This window comes from Neolamprologus multifasciatus, chromosome 13, assembly GCF_963576455.1.
Source record: "Neolamprologus multifasciatus chromosome 13, fNeoMul1.2, whole genome shotgun sequence".
NCBI classification, from domain to species: Eukaryota; Metazoa; Chordata; class Actinopteri; order Cichliformes; family Cichlidae; genus Neolamprologus; species Neolamprologus multifasciatus.
In genome coordinates, this window is record NC_140451.1 from 3,597,883 (window position 1) to 3,615,412 (window position 17,530).

Consider the following 17,530-nt stretch of genomic DNA (forward strand, 5'->3'; position numbering starts at 1 on the left):
TTCATTGGCTTCCTGTTAAATCCAGAATTGAATTCAAAATCCTGCTCCTCACATACAAGGTCTTAAATAATCAGGCCCCATCTTATCTTAATGACCTTGTAGTACCATATCACCCTATTAGAGCACTTCGCTCTCGCTCTGCAGGCCTACTTGTTGTTCCTAGAGTATTTAAAAGTAGAATGGGAGGGAGAGCCTTTAGTTTTCAGGCCCCTCTTCTGTGGAACCAGCTTCCAGTTTGGATTCGGGAGACAGACACTATCTCTACTTTTAAGATTAGGCTTAAAACTTTCCTTTTTGCTAAAGCATATAGTTAGGGCTGGACCAGGTGACCCTGAATCCTCCCTTAGTTATGCTGCAATAGATGTAGGCTGCCGGGGGATTCCCATGATGCATTGAGTTTTTCCTTTCCAGTCACCTTTCTCACTCACTATGTATTAACAGACCTCTCTGTATTGAATCGTATCTGTTATTAATCTCTGTCTCTCTTCCACAGCATGTCTTTATCCTGTCTTCCTTCTCTCACCCCAACCGGTCGCAGCAGATGGCCGCCCCTCCCTGAGCCTGGTTCTGCCGGAGGTTTCTTCCTGTTAAAAGGGAGTTTTTCCTTCCCACTGTCGCCAAACTGCTTGCTCATAGGGGGTCATATGATTGTTGGGCTTTTCTCTGTATCTATGAAGCGCCTTGAGGCGACATTTGTTGTGATTTGGCGCTATATAAATAAAATTGAATTGAATTGAATTGAACTGGCCAGCGGTTACAGTATCACACCCCAATCAGGGACCTCACCGACTCTGGGCTGGGCACACAACAGACCCCACCACCAACCATGCTTTCACCCCAGACTGATCTTGGTGTGGCTCCAGCTCATGCACCACCACTGCCAGCCTATGGAGGCCAAATGCAGGTGCCCTCACACCTATCTGAAATTCGCCCAAGTTCAGTGCCAACCAATCAGACAAGCCAGTCCAACAACAGCCCTCTAACTACAGCCCCTCCAGTGTTTCAGCCAGATGTACAGATAACTATGCCCCCTGCTTTTTCCCCTCAGGCCCTGTTGTTTACACTGGTCGTAAGGTACACATTCAAGCAGGGAAAGAGATGGATTTAATGTGCAAAATAAAAGCTGGACCACAAAGAAAGACTTATACAGCCCTAATTGAAGGCCACCCCTCCCTGCGGCTCAGCCAAGACATCCTGGTCGCCAGAGTTCTTGCTGATGTAAAGAAAGGATGTGCCCCGGTAAGAGTGATGAACCTGTCCCAGCATGCTATCACTATCAAGCCTCACACGCATCTGGCCAAGGCATCTCTGGTGGAAAGTATTGTGGGCTTTTCAGACAGGGTGCGGGGCAGTCATCACATTAGCGGAGGCAGAGAAGCATGCCTGGGTATGGACCACGCTGTGGCAAGCCAGGAAGTGGATTTAAGTGGAGCAGATGTCGAAAATGAGCACCAGCATTCCCTTCTTAAAGAGCTTGTGGAAAGGAACGTAGGTGTGTTCTCACAGCATCCCATGGATTATGGCCATACAAAGACTGTGCAACATGAAATCCCTCTGGTTGACTCTAAGCCATTTCGACTGCCTTACCGTAAGATCCCCCCATCACAGTGGCAGGATGTGAGAAGGTTGCTGACAGAAATGGAGGCAGCAGGAGTTATCAGGCCCAGCAAAAGTCCATATGCTTCACCTGTTGTGATCGTAACCAAGAAAGATGGATCACTAAGGCTGTGTATTGACTACAGGAAACTGAACTCCTGTAGCACGAGAGATGCTTTTCCTCTCCCCAGAATAGAGGAAGCCCTGGAGGCTCTAGGGCAGGCAAGATACTTCTCCACCCTTGACCTCACTTCTGGTTATTGGCAGGTAGAGGTGGCGGAGCATGACAAACACAAAACGGCATTCAGCACCCCTATGGGGCTTTTTGAAGCAAATCGTATGCCCTTTGGACTGCAGAATGCTCCCTCCACCTTTCAGAGACTCATGACCTGCTGCTTTGGCGATCTGAACTTCACCCACCTCCTAATCTATCTTGATGACCTCATCATATTCTCCAAAACCTTTGATAAGCATCTGGAAAGACTGCAGCTGGCGTTCGATCGGCTTCGGGAGCATGGCTTGAAGTTAAAGCCTTCTAAATGCCAGCTTGTGAGAAAGGAGGTTCAGTATTTGGGTCACTTGGTGTCTGCTGAGGGGATCCGGACAGACCCAGAGAAGATCAGCAGGGTGAAAAACTGGGTGAGGCCCACAAACCGCAAAGAAGTGTTGCAATTCCTGGGATTTGCTGGATACTATAGGCGGTATGTAAGTGGGTACTCTACCCTAGCTGCTCCCCTGTACCGCCTAACTGCTGGTGACCCCAGAAAGAAAAAGCGAGGGGGAAAGAAAAGTCTGGCCACCGATCCACCCTTTTTGTGGACAGATGAATGCGAGAAGGCATTTAAGACCCTAAAAGAAAGGCTGACAAGCGCTCCAGTGCTGGGATATCCTGACTATAGCTTGCCTTTCGTTCTCCAGATGGGCGCCTCAGGGGAGGGTCTGGGCGCCGTTCTAGCTCAGGTCCAAGGGGGAGCTGAGAGGGTCATAGCCTTCGCCAGCAGAGACAAGGTATCCTGCACACAAACTCGAGTTCCTTGCTCTCAAATGGGCGGTCACAGACAAATTCTACGACCACCTCTATGGGCGTAGGTTCTCTGTCCAGACAGACAATAACCCTCTCAAGTATGTTATGTCCTCAGCAAAGCTGGATGCCACAGGCCAGCGGTGGGTGTCTAGGTTGGCTGCTTTCGACTTCGATGTCCAGTATCGGAGGGGACAGAGCAACACAAACGCTGACGCCCTCTCTCGCATGTCTAACCAGAAGGTCATGCACATCCTACAGACATGCCCTCAGTGGGTGGGTGTCGATGAACAGGGGCATGGTGTGACACAGGCAACCCAGGATACTCAAAGCCTCACTGGCCATGGCACGCCTGCAGGGGAGGAACTGGAACTTGGGCCCCCTACATCCACTGAGCCTTACAGGGATGTGGGGATGGAATCCCTGCCCACCATGACCAAACAGGAGATCCGTGCAGGGCAGAAAAAAGACCTTGTTATTGGCCCTGTCTTGCACTATAAGAGTATGAACCAGAAGCCAAGCCGCAGTGAGCGAATGAGTGCTGAAGGGCACGTGTGCCTTCTCTTAAAGGAGTGGAGAAGGTTAGTGGTAAGGGATGGCATCCTGTACCGCTGCGTCCAAGACAACCAAAGGGGAGTAGTTAAGCAATTGGTGCTACCAGAGGATTTGCGTATATCAGTGAAGACTGCTCTCCACGATGACTCAGGCCACCTTGGTTTTGAGAGGACATTGCACATAATAAGGGAGAGATTTTATTGGCCACGGATGTTTCAGGAAATCAAGGCTTGGTGCGAGCAATGTGAGAGGTGCTGCCTTAGGAAAACTCCAACCGCAGGGGTCAGGGCCCCCCTGGTCAGTATCCACAGCAGTGCCCCCTTGCAGCTAGTTTGTGTGGATTTTTTGACTCTTGAGAAACCAAAAGGTGGTATCGAAAATGTCCTCGTTGTCACTGACCATTTCTCACGCTATGCACAAGCAAACCCCACTAAAGACCAAAGAGCCAGCACAGTGGCTAAGGTGCTGTATAGAAACTTTTTCTGTCGGTTTGGCTTCCCAGCAAAATTGCATGCAGACCAAGGGCGCAATTTTGAAAGTGCTGTGGTGAAGGAGCTTTGTAAATGCACCGGAATCACTAAGACCCACACCACGCCCTATCACCCACAGGGTAACGGGTGGGTGACTGAACGGTTCAACCGCACCCTCATGAACATGCTGGGGATGCTAGAACCTCACCTGAAGCCCCGGTGGCACGAATATGTGGATGCAATGACACACGCCTACAACTGCACCCGCCATGATTCGACAAGGTACACACCATACTACTTGATGTTTGGCAGGCATCCACGGCTCCCTGTCGACTTGGTTTTAGGGCTGTCAACCACTAATGGGTCGGGGGGATTCAATTCAATTCAATTCAATTTTATTTATATAGCTCCAAATCACAACAAAAGTCGCCTCAAGGCGCTTCATAGATACAGAGAAAAACCCAACAATCATATTACCCCCTATGAGCAAGCACTTTGGCGACAGTGGGAAGGAAAAACTCCCTTTTAACAGGAAGAAACCTCCAGCAGAACCAGGCTCAGGGAGGGGCGGCCATCTGCTGCGACCGGTTGGGGTGAGAGAAGGAAGACAGGATAAAGACATGCTGTGGAAGAGAGACAGAGATTAATAACAGATACGATTCAATACAGAGAGGTCTGTTAACACATAGTGAGTGAGAAAGGTGACTGGAAAGGAAAAACTCAATGCATCATGGGAATCCCCCGGCAGCCTACATCTATTGCAGCATAACTAAGGGAGGATTCAGGGTCACCTGGTCCAGCCCTAACTATATGCTTTAGCAAAAAGGAAAGTTTTAAGCCTAATCTTAAAAGTAGAGATAGTGTCTGTCTCCCGAATCCAAACTGGAAGCTGGTTCCACAGAAGAGGGGCCTGAAAACTGAAGGCTCTCCCTCCCATTCTACTTTTAAATACTCTAGGAACAACAAGTAGGCCTGCAGAGCGGGAGCGAAGTGCTCTAATAGGGTGATATGGTACTACAAGGTCATTAAGATAAGATGGGGCCCGATTATTTAAGACCTTGTATGTGAGGAGCAGGATTTTGAATTCAATTCTGGATTTAACAGGAAGCCAATGAAGGGAAGCCAAAACAGGAGAAATATGCTCTCTCTTTCTAGTCCCTGTCAGTACTCTTGCTGCAGCATTTTGGATTAACTGAAGGCTTTTCAGTGAGTTTTTTGGACATCCTGATAATAATGAATTGCAGTAGTCCAGCCTGGAAGTAATAAATGCATGAACTAGTTTTTCAGCGTCACTCTGAGACAGGATATTTCTAATTTTAGAGATGTTGCGCAAATGGAAGAACGCAGTCTTACATATTTGTTTAATATGTGCGTTGAAGGACATATCCTGGTCAAAAATGACTCCAAGGTTCCTCACAGTGTTACTGGAGGCCAAGGTAATGCCATCCAGAGTAAGAATCTGGTTAGATACCATATTTCTAAGCTTTTCAGCGCCGAGTACAATGACCTCAGTTTTATCTGAGTTAAGAAGCAGAAAGTTAGTGGCCATCCAAGTCTTTATGTCTTTAAGACATTCCTGCAGTTTAACTAATTGGTGTGTGTTATCTGGCTTCATGGACAGATAGAGCTGGGTGTCATCTGCATAGCAGTGAAAATGTATGCTATGTCTTCTAATGATGCTGCCTAGGGGAAGCATGTATAATGTAAACAGAATTGGTCCTAGCACTGAACCCTGTGGAACTCCATAATTAACCTCGGTGTGTGAAGAGGACTCTCCATTTACATGTACAAATTGGAGTCTATTAGATAGATATGATACAAACCACTGCAGTGCAGTACCTGTAATACCTACAGCATGTTCTAATCGCTCTAATAGGATATTATGGTCAACAGTATCGAATGCTGCACTAAGGTCTAGCAGGACAAGCACAGAGATGAGTCCACTGTCAGAGGCCATAAGAAGATCATTTGTAACCTTCACTAAAGCTGTTTCTGTGCTGTGATGAACTCTGAAACCTGACTGACTGTAAGTGGGTGTACCATGTCTAGCAAAAATGTCAGTGACGAATTTACCAGCTGCTACCTGAGATGTAGCTTCTTTGACAGCGCTGGCTTCAACCCATTTAGTCAAATAGTCAACAAACATGATCAAATAAGCATTACAAGTGGGGTTGCGGGGAAGTGGCCCAACACAATCCACACCCACATACTCCCAGGGTTTCTGGGGGACAATGGGAACCATAAGACCGGCTGCTTTTTTCTGACTTGGCTTGGTGAGTTGGCACACACACATAGCATTTCACATCAGCTGCCATTTTGGGCCAGAAAAACCTAAAACGCAGTCTAGCCAACGTCTTAGAAACACCCAAGTGACCTGCTGTGGGGTGGTCGTGGTAATAGTCCAGCAAGGTGCCTCTCATGGAAGTAGGAGCAAACAGTTTCAGCTCTTTCAAAGGGTGCAAAGCACATGTGGATTTGGGGTCTCTGTAATACAAAAGAGAGTCATACACAACATACTGTAACAAGGTGGCATTGTCCGAGCTGTTCAGAGAGTCTGCTTCAGTGTCTCTGAGGAGTGGACCTGTGACATGATCGTCTAACTGCAGCTGTCTCAATTGTGAACGGTCAGCCAGAATGACGGGGGGCAGAGTACGAATGTCCAGGCTGCCCATGACAGCATGATCTGGTAAAAGATCAGTCGGCCTGTCACAGGTCAGAGGCAAAGGGTTGCGTGACAGTGCGTCGGGAACTTTGTTTTGTGCACCAGGTTTGTGCACTATTGTGAAATCAAAGTCCTGCAAACGAAGTGACCAGCGGGCGAGTCGGCCCGTTGGGTTTTGAGGAGACATGAGCCACCTGAGACTGTTGTGGTCAGTGAAGATGGTAACATGAACACCTTCAACATATGGGCGGAAGTGTTTCAGAGCCCATATCACAGCAAGGCACTCTGAAGTGCAGTAGGGGAGTTCAGCTTTGTGAAGGGAGCGACTAGCAAAAGCCACAACATACTCACGACCCTTGTCATCCTTTTGCATCAACGCTGCCCCGAGACCAATGTCACACGCATCTGCGTGAATGGAAAAGGGATGGTTGAAGTCCGGAAATGACAGGACCGGGGCTGATGTGACATGGTCTTTCAAAGTGTCCATGGCACTTTGACAGCTGTCGTCCCAGCGGAAAGCATTGTCCTTTCTGGTGATGGCGTGAAGAGGTTCGGCATGTCGGGCATAATTCTGAATGAAGCGCCGATAATAGCCAGTCAAGCCAAGGAACTGACGGACGTGTTTCACCGAGGTTGGTGTATCAAACTCCTTAACCGCCTTTACTTTGTCTGAATCGGGCTTAACACCTGATGATGTGATGCGGTACCCGAGAAAGGTGAATTCATCGAGGCAGAATTGGCACTTTTTGAGCTTCAATGACAAGCCAGCAGCTTGGAGTCTGCCCAGCACCTCCTCAAGATCCACCAAGTGCTGTTCAAAGGTAGGTGAGGCGATAACAATGTCATCCAGGTAGACTGCGCACGTTTTGTAAATAAGGCCAGCAAGCACAGAGTTCATGAGTCTCTGAAAAGTTGCAGGTGCGTTGCAGAGCCCAAAGGGCAGCACCCGAAACTGGAAGAGACCGCAGTGAGAGATGAAGGCAGTTTTTGGCTTCGAGTCCTCTGCTACAGCAACCTGCCAATAGCCTCGCGCTAAGTCCAATGTCGAGACAAACTTTCCCCGTGCCAGAAAGTCCAAAGACTCATCTACACGAGGCAGGGGATAAGAGTCTTTTCGGGTAACTTGGTTGAGCCCTCGAAAGTCCACACAAAACCTTGGTTCCGTGGCCGCTCTATTTACAATGACTACAGGAGCTGCCCAAGGGCTTGTGGAAGGTTCAATGATGTTGTCCTTCAACATTTGTTGCACTTGTTCTTCAATCACACGTTTCTTAGCAGGTGACGTGCGGTAGGGTGGGAGATTGACGGGTGTTGCATTGCCAGTCTCTATGGCGTGCTCAGTGAGAGCCGTTCGACCAAGTTGACCATCAAACAAGGAGGTAAACTTGCTGAGCAGATTGAGTAAAGCATCCTTGTTGTTCTCTGAGAGACTTGCTTCAGACAGTTTGGCTGTTAAGTCTGAGCGAATCAAGTCCAAAGACATTAGTGTTCCAGGTGAATGTGAGTATTCATTTTGAAGGTCCTCTTCATCGTCTGCGAGTGGGCAGGGGATGTCCTCAATGTAGACTGTTCTAGTGGGAATGTGAATAGAAACAGAAGCTCTTGCCATAAAATCCATTCCCAGAATGAAAGGAGAGGACAAATCTGGTATTATTGCAAAACGCTGGTAAAAGTTCTTGTTCATGAATCCAATATTGAGCCAAATAACACCCTCAGGGATACAGGGAGCATTATTGGCGAGGTTAACTGCAGGACCATTCCACTTACTTGTGTTTCTAGGGTAAGAGTCATTTACTCGAATGAGATCTGTTCGTACAGCCGAGAGGGAAGCACCCGTGTCGAGGGTAGCATCCACAGATGAAGCATTGAAGTTCACTTTCGTTCTTAGCGGGGTATTCCAGTGGACTTCTGAAAAATTGTTTTCCAAGTGTCCAAGACTGTGTCCACCCTGTAGTGAATCGGGCATGTGAGGCTCCGTTAGTAACTGGGGGAAGGTTGGCCTCTGTGAAATAACCTCCCCCCCTGTAGTTTCCCGACTGCCTGTATTGTGGCTGGGATGTGGTGCTGCTTAATTCCACCTTTTCATGGCCAGGGTCAGAGGGGCCAGGTGCCGGCAATGGCTGGACTGGGCCATGCTTAGCGGTGTTTGAGGCTCGTTGTGGCAAATGAGGTTGGGTGTTACAGTTTGGGCAGGTGCGTGTAGTGAACCCTGGCTGAGAGCATTTGAAGCAGTAAGGTTCAGGCTTATAGTTGTCTTTGCCACATAAAGCAGACTTTATGGTCCAAGCACTGAGTGAAGCTCATGAGCACGTAGCAGCAGGTCCATTACAGAAGTGACATTAGCGCCATACAGGGCAACTCTGTATTTTTCAAGAGCATGTTTACTAATCAGGTCGATTCTGTCTTTTTCAGGTGGAGGACTCTTCAGTTTGTCAAACTCACTCAACATGTGAGCAACAAAGGTTGGGAGCGGTTCGTCCTGAGCCTGAACACGATCCAAAATTCCTCTCAGGATGCGTTCTTGGTTGTCGGAGGGCAGAAAAACTGTCTTAAACAGTTGACAGAATTGAGCCCATGATGTGGTGTGGGAGCTCAATGCCTTGAACCATTTCTTTTGCAAGAAAGTGTGGAAGTTCGTTTAGCAATTGCCCATCGGTTAGGTTCAATGAGGCTTTGTATGTGCCAACTGCATTTAACCAGTCCTCAGGTTGCACTTTGCCGTCCCCAGCATACACAGGAGGCTCCAGTTTGGCATGATGTAAAGCTGCCGCAATCACTCTGGAAGTGCTGCTGAGCTCGAGTGGGTGAGATGGGAGGAAAGGATTTGTAGGTTGAAATGGGCTGCTAGGCAGGAACGGATTGGTACTGTTGGTGGGTTCAGTTTTGTCCCTTGCAGGAACATGAGGTGTCGATGTGGCCATTGGGAAAACAGGAGACTGTTTGACTGCAGGAGGGGGAGAGTTCCCCGTTGTGAGTTGATCCCACTGCTTTAGTAAACTCTGCTGTATGTTCAGTGAGTCACGTAAACAATCACTAAGCTTATTCACCTCAGTTCTTAACTCCACCACTTGTTGGCTAAGGCTAGGAGTCACATTTTCAACTATCTGGCACATAGGTAACGAGGTAAGTTCCATGTCTGAGTCAGAGTCGTCTGGGTAGTGTGCCATTGCGATTTCAAAAAAAATTAAGCCGCTCCAGGGCACAGCGCAGTTATTGATATAGCAGTAAAAGAGTCAGCTAGGTCAGACTAGAAAGACAAAACTGCAAAAATGCCATTCAAGATTAAATTTAGAAAAACCACAAATAAAATTTCGCCCAACAACTGAAATTAGGCTGTAGTGATCAGAACCATGTTATTACAATAGCATGTCTGCAACACTAGAGCTCAATGCAAGATTAGTTTTAAATCGTTTCGTTATACTGAGCCGAAGACCAGCACCAACGGTTGTAGTCGGCCAAGTTATCACTTACATGTGCTACAGTCAGTCTAGTCTCAGCAGAGGGAAAGGGGCATGAAAAGCCAGCAGAAATGTTCATGTCCAGGCTCTCCACAGAAGAATTAATCCTTAGAAGACGAGACCAACAGCACGTCCAAATAACAGATCCACAGAGTCCATTCACGTCGCGGAGTCAGCTTCTCTCTTTTTCTTTCTCCCAAGTGGAGCAGCGGCACACCGCGGTATCCAGAAATTAGTCGGGTCCCACCTGAGCTGAGGCTGCGGAAAACGTCCGAGCGTCCGCAAAAGTGGGGGGATTTCCGAGACAGTTCACGTGCTAGAAGAGAAGAATCCTCGGCGGGATACAAAAATCGTCTGAAGTCCAAGGGGAAAAAGTTCGGGCACCAGTTGTAACGTGCGGTGGAGATGAAGCCAGCCGCGGAGGTGTGCAGGTGGATAGCGAATGAGCAACAGCTTCTGACTTTCCAAAAAGTACTCATTTATTTACAGTATCAAAAATAAAAGTGCTACCTCTACCACACATTACTAAAGAGCACACTAGTCCGCGTACACACGGGAGCATCCATTACAGGAGGAGTGCGAAGAAGAACAAAAAGGGGGTGACACACCAATCATGAGACAGGAGGCGCCGCCATGTGGTGATACACTGCATTACAATAGCAACTGTTACACTATATGACATCATACTGTAGCCTGGGAAATGGTTAGCCACACAGGACACAATTACTGGGTTCTTAATGTGCAGTTTTATTGTCAATGCCGACTGAATAAACAAAAAAAATGTCCTTTGACCTTTACTTTTGTCAAACAGCGGCCATGTGGACTTGTACTGAACATCGACAGCACGAGAGGTAACGTGGCAAAGTAACAGAATAACCGACTAAACAAAGATTCGCCAATACAATACAAGGAATAAAGGAAATGAAATACAAAACACAAAAATACGGCAGTGACCTCTGTGTGCAGAACAAAATACAAAGAGCTAAATCACACAAGGCTCCTTTAAAAACTGTGGAAGTGTTACATACATTTTTATAAACACTTACATTCCACAGAAATCTCAGCTCACTCGGATACTGGAGCACACAGACGATCTCGCAACTCATCCCTTGCATGGAGAAAATGGCCGCTCCACGCTGCACATACAGGTCCTTTGCATCATACATTTCAGAAATACATCATCTTGTTAAAATACTGATGTTTTGCCACTGCACTACAATTATACCAATATGTTTCAATGAGTTATGTGCATATTTAACAATTCCTTACCAACAATTTAACTCCTTCACAACATTCCCGTTCCACATCCACAAAAAAAAGAAAAGTCCCGAGATGCAGTTCTTGTTAAGTCTTTTTTTGGAAAACTGCAGTTAACCCTTAAGAACTGCCCCCCCCCTCCCCCCCAGTGACCACAATATGCAACTACACAAACCTATAAGATTAACAGTTTCAAGTGCACGCAACATGCAGATAGCCAAAGAAATAGCACAAGCAATAACATTAAATTACCCAATAACATTCTTGTCTTACCATACATGGAAACAAAGACACAACATTTTAAGACCCCTTTTTGAACCTTAAATGGACATTTGGTTAACTGAAATGGAAAATATTATTATTAATTTACCACTCAGCTAAAATACTGTATGCCTATATGACATCATACTCTATGCCTATATGACATCATACTGTATGCCTTATATGACATCATACTGTATGCCTATATGACATCATACTGTATGCCTATATGACATCAATCTGAATGCATATACGATATCAAGCTGTCTCGTTCCAGGACTTCAAGCTGAGTGCATACATGAGACAAGGCTGTATGACATAAATGACACCAAGCTGTATGACATATATGACATCTGTCACGGCCCAGCGGCACGAGGTAAATAGGATGGACACAAGTGCAAGATCCAAACCGGAAGCGAGACAGTGAGTGAACAAAAAGGTTCATTTCTAGCTGTCCACAGCCTCGATGTCCATACCTTGGATGTTCAGTGGTTGCAGTGGAGAATGCTTGTGCCTGTGGAAGTCTACCACCAGCTCCTTGGTTTTACTGGTGTTGATCTGGAGGTAGTTCAGCTGCACCAGTCCACAAAGTCCTGAGTCAGTCCTCTGTACTCCTTGTCGTCCCCATCAGTGATGAGGCCGACTATTGCAGAGTCATCAGAGAACTTCTGCAGGAAGCACTGGGTGGAGTTGTGGGAGAAGTCTGCAGTGTAGATGGTGAAGAGGAACGGAGCCAGAACCGTTCCCTGTGGGCCCCCGTACTGCAGACGACCCTGTCCGACACACAGCCCTGAGTCCTCACATACTGTGGTCGGTCGGTGAGGTAGTCCAGAATCCAGGTAGTAATATGACATGAAGCTGAATGCATATATGACATCATACTGTATGCCTATATGACATCATACCACAAGGCTTATATGACATCAAGCTGTATGCACATATGACATGTTTTCGTCATGATCCTGGTGTTTCCCAGTTTTTTGTGTTTGTGTTCTATTTCTGGATTATTGGTTGTTCATGGTTTTGTTCTTTTGATGTTATTTGTTGTTCTTGTTTCTAGTTTAAGTAGCCTGCCCACAGGCTTAGAGTCCACATGAATTCCTTACCATGAATAATTATTCTCTGGATTTTAGGGACCAAATCAGCCGCTGTAAACTGGCAGGACTTTAATGCCACCACAGCAGATTGCGTCACAGTTTTGCAGCTGGGTGCGGTGATGGATTGGCTGGTACGTCACATCATCCCTGATGACAACAACACATCTGAGATGCACACTGACATTTCAGAGGGTAAGCTGAACGTTAATTCTTTAACACATTCACATTACAAGGCTTGAAAATTCGGTGTTGTTTTCGGTGTTGATCTTCTCTCTTGCTCTTGACGAAGGCGGTCGCACTTTTCTCCTCTCCTCCTCCTCTCCTTTATCTTCCCTGCTTAGCCTCTTGTGTCCTTGTCTTAGTCACAAGGACAGATTTCAAAAGAGCCGATGAAGTTGGGTGTAAGTTTTTTGGATTCGGTCCTGACAGGAACAAAGCGGGTAGAGAGCCACACCTTCTGGCCGACAGAGTATTCGGGTGCTGGGGTCCGGTGCCGGTCTGCGATGCGTTTGTTGTTCTCCTTCGTGCATAGTAGGGCCGCCTGAGTTGCCCGCCAAACTCGTCGGCACCTGCGCAGATGAGCCTGGACGGAGGGTACAGAGTGCTCACCTTCCACAGCAGGAAAAAGAGGAGGCTGATATCCCAAGAAAGCTTCAAATGGAGACCGGCCGCTGGCAGAGGCAGTCAAGCTGTTATGGGCGTACTCGATCCACGGCAACTCCTCACTCCAGATGGTTTGATTGGTGGAGGCGACGCAGCGCAGGGCGGTCTCCAGTTCCTGGTTGGCCCGCTCGGACTGGCCGTTGCTCTGAGGGTGATAGCCTGAGGATAGACTGACCTTTGCTCCCAGAGAGTTGCAGTGAATTGAGGCCCTCTGTCGGACACTATGTCTTCCGGGATCCCATGCAGGCGGAAGACGTGCGTGGCGGGTAGGCGTGCAGTCTCTAGAGCTGTGGGAAGCTTAGTCAGAGCAATGAAATGAGCCGCTTTAGAGAAACGATCGATTATGGTGAGAACGACGGTGTTACCTGCTGAAGGAGGTAGCCCGGTGATGAAGTCCAGAGCTATGTGAGACCATGGCCTGGAAGGAGTGGATAATGGATGGAGCTGACCCGCCGGGGGTTGGTTCGATGGTTTGTTTCGGGCACAGACCGTACAAGCGGTGATGTATTCTTGAGTATCTTGGGTGAGTGAGGGCCACCAGAAGTACCGCTGGAGAAACTTGATGGTGCGATGTATCCCTGGATGGCATGAGAACCGGGCTGTGTGAGCCCATTGCAGGACCTGGGATCTGACAGAGCGCGGAACATAGAGTCTGTGGGTGGGTCCCCCACCTGGGTCCGGTTCGGCTTCCTGAGCCGCCTGGATGGCCGCCTCGATCTCCCAGGTGATTGCCCCGATAGTACAGGTTGCCGGCAGGATGGAATCTAGATCCGCCTTTTCTTCAGCCGCGGAGAACTGACGGGAGAGAGTGTCCGGTTTGACGTTCCGGGAACCGGGTCTGTAGGCGATTGAGAAGTGGAAACGGGTGAAAAACAGGGCCCATCTGGCCTGTTGAGCGTTGAGACGTTTCACCGTTTGAAGGTAGGCCAGATTTTTGTGATCGGTCCAGACCACAAAGGGTTGAGTGGTGCCCTCCAGCCAATTCCGCCATTCTTCCAGGGCGAGCTTAATCGCCAGCAGCTCCCGGTCGCCCACATCGTAGTTACGTTCTGCAGGGGTGAGACGACGGGAACAAAAAGGCACAGGGGTGCAGCTTACCCTCCTTCTGTTGGGAAAGGACGGCCCCCACTCCTTAGTCGGATGCGTCGACCTCTACCACGAACTGAAGAGTGGTGTCAGGCTGGACCAGGATGGGCGCTGAGGCAAACCGTTTCTTGAGCTCCTGAAAGGCTGATTGGGCGGCGTCACTCCACTGAAAAGCAAGCTTGGGAGAGGTTAACTGGGTTAATGGTAAGGCTATCCTGCTGAAGTCCCGTATGAATCTCCTGTAGAAGTTAGTGAAGTCAAGAAAGCGTTGCAACTGGCGACGGTTGTTTGGCTTGGGCCAGTTCACAACAGCCTTGACTTTCACAGGGTCGGGTCGGAGATCTCCACGCTCGATTATGTACCCTAGGAAGGCAACAGTGGGCACATGAAACTCACATTTCTCGCTTTTGACGAACAGCCGGTTCTCCAGAAGGCGTTGCAGTACCAGCCGGACCTGGGTCTCGTGTTCAGCCTGGGAAGAGGAGAAGATCAGAATGTCGTCTAGGTAGACAAACACAAATCTGTTAATAAAGTCCCTTAGAACATCGTTGACCAGAGCCTGGAATACTGCAGGTGCGTTAGTGAGGCCGAACGGCATGACCAGATACTCGAAATGTCCAAGGTGGGTATTGAACGCTGTCTTCCATTCATCGCCGTCTCAAATCCGAACCAGGTGGTAAGCGTTTCTTAAGTCCAGCTTGCTAAATATGGTGGTGCCCTGGAGAAGTTCGAAAGCAGAGGTGAGCAGAGGCAGTGGATATTTATTCCTGACCGTAATGTTATTGAGTCCCCGATAGTCAATACAGGGTCGGAGGGTCTTATCCTTCTTTTCCACAAAGAAGAAACTCGCTGCGACGGGTGAGGAAGAGGCACGGATGATGCCGGCAGCGAGGGATTCCGTTATATATTTCTCCATAGCCTCCCGTTCTGGCAGCGAGAGGCTATAAAGGCGGCTGGTCGGTAAGGGAGCTCCCGGCAGCAGGTCTATGGCACAGTCGTAGGGCCGACGGGGTGGCAGCGACTGGGCTCGGTCCTTCCGAAACACCTCAGCGAGATCGTGGTAAAAAGACGGCACATCCGCTAAGTCGGAAGACCGTGGTGGCTCTGGGCCGGTGACCGATGTGTTAGGAGGTAAGGCAGCCTTAAGGCAGGTCATATGACACTCCTCTCCCCAGCCAGTGATGCCTCCTTTCCGCCAATTAATAGTGGGGTTGTGTTGCTGGAGCCAGGGATGCCCGAGAACTAACGGCGTCTGGGTGGAGTGAAAAACAAAAAAGCTAATCTCCTCCGAATGATTGCCAGACAGTGTGAGGGTGAGCGGTTCAGTGATGTGCGTGATGTCGGGGAGGCGCTGCCCTGACAACGCCGTGACACGTAAGGCGTGAGGCAGTGACTCCACAGTTACACAGAGTTGTTTTGCTAGTTCAGAGTCAATGAAATTTTGTTCTGCTCCTGAATCAATGAGCACAGAAAGAGAATGACACTCTGAGTGGACCAGAAGCTTAGCTGGCAGGGCTAAACGTGGAGGAGATTTATCCTGATTCAAACCGCCCACCAGTACTCCTACCATCACTGGCGGGCGCGGCCTTTTGCTCGCGACGGGAAGGAGGCGATCATGTGTCCGTTGTTACCACAATACAGGCACTCACCGGCCGTGATGCGCCGCCAATGCGCTGCCAATTTGCATGGGTTGTACCTCTCCGTCGGCGCCCTCTGGTGTCCGGGAGGACCGGTAATCAGCCGAGGCCTCCGCCCCTCGTTGCCCCGCGGCCTCCTGGGAACTGGAGTTCCGTGCTTGTCGACGAGCCCGTAGCCGCTCATCGACCTTAATGCACAAAGACATCAGTTCATCAAAAGCAGTGGGAAGGTCCCGCATAATCAATTCATCCTTCAGATCCTCTCGAATGTTATTTAACAGTGTGCTCCTGAGCGCATCCGGTCCCCAGCCGGTTTCTTCTGCCAAAATCCAAAAGTCGATTGAATAGTCTGCCATACTCCGCTTACCTTGCTTGAAGTTAAGGAGGCGGAGCGCCGCAGCCTCAGCTCCAGAGCCTCTGTTAAACACAGTCTTAAATTTAGCCATAAACAGCTCAAAAGAAATCCCAGGGTCGGAGTTTAATACCACCTGGGCCCATTTCAAAGCACGATCCCTTAGCATCTGTACAAAGAAAGCAATCTTCGCCCCGTCATTGTTATGGAAGCGCCGCTGTTCGCGGAAAATCAATGCGCACTGGGCCAGAAAACCAGAGCACTTTTCCGACTCACCCGTAAAGGGTTCAGGCGAAGGCAGAGGACCGTCAGAAGATGGAGTGGCTGCCGATGAGGGGCTTGCTGTGGCCGCCGCGAGTGTTTCCTGCGGGGCAGGGTGAGCTGGCTGGGGATTCCCCGGCTGTACGCCCCCTGGTGTAGTCAAACGGGAAACAGCTTGGGTTAGTGTGGCGATCTCACCTCGCAGCTGGTGTAACATTTGTTCGTGGCGGGTCAGCGCCGCTTCTTGGGCAGCCAGTGCCTGTCCGACGGTATTCTGGTCTGCTGAGTCCATGTTGTGGCTGGATCGTTCTGTCACGGTTAGCGGAGCGGACTCAGGCACAGACCACAAGTTCCTTCAAATCAAAAGTGAATTTATTTACAGTGTTCTCCACAGTGACATATATATACACACAACGGTGTCTGGGGAAAAGGGGCCGGGGTTCCAGGGTCCGGGAGTGAAAGGGGCAGGAGTCCAGGGAGGGGAGATTCCCATACAGCTCTCGCAAACACACACAGCTCCTCTTCTTTCCTCTACCACTCTTGCTCACGCTCAGTCACAGTGCACAGGGAAACGGGTCCGGGGGGAATCTATACACAGACAGAGAAACAGTTAGTCTCCAGGTTCAGACGTACTCACGACCAAAACTTTGCAGAGTGCAGGACGACTGACGCTGATGGCTCAACGATCCAGCGACGAGTAGAGCAGACTCGCCATCTTAAGTAGTACTCTAATTCTCGTAATCAGCGGCAGGTGTGCTGATCATCCCCAGGTGCGTGGGCCAGGGGCGGGAGCCCATACTGAGCTCCGCCCCGGCAGGAGAAAGAGAGAGGGAGAGGACGAGAGAGAGAAAGAGAGCAGAGGCAAGAGAGGAGAATAAACAAAACAAAACATAGCGCCTGACTGCTGTCAGCTGGCGAGGTGCGGGGACCATGACAGTTGTGTACAACTGGTCCAAGCAGATGCACTTACTGAATTCAAGAGTCAAGTTCTTGCATGAGTTGGACCAATAATACAGACTTGTAATAAATGCTCTTCCTTACCAGTGAGTCCGGAAGATCTTTTAGAATATCCTGTGTTGTCTGTGTTTCCAAATCCATGAGGGTTACCTAGACTTGAGTCTCCTTTTATATGAACTCAAAACTCCTCTTGCAGT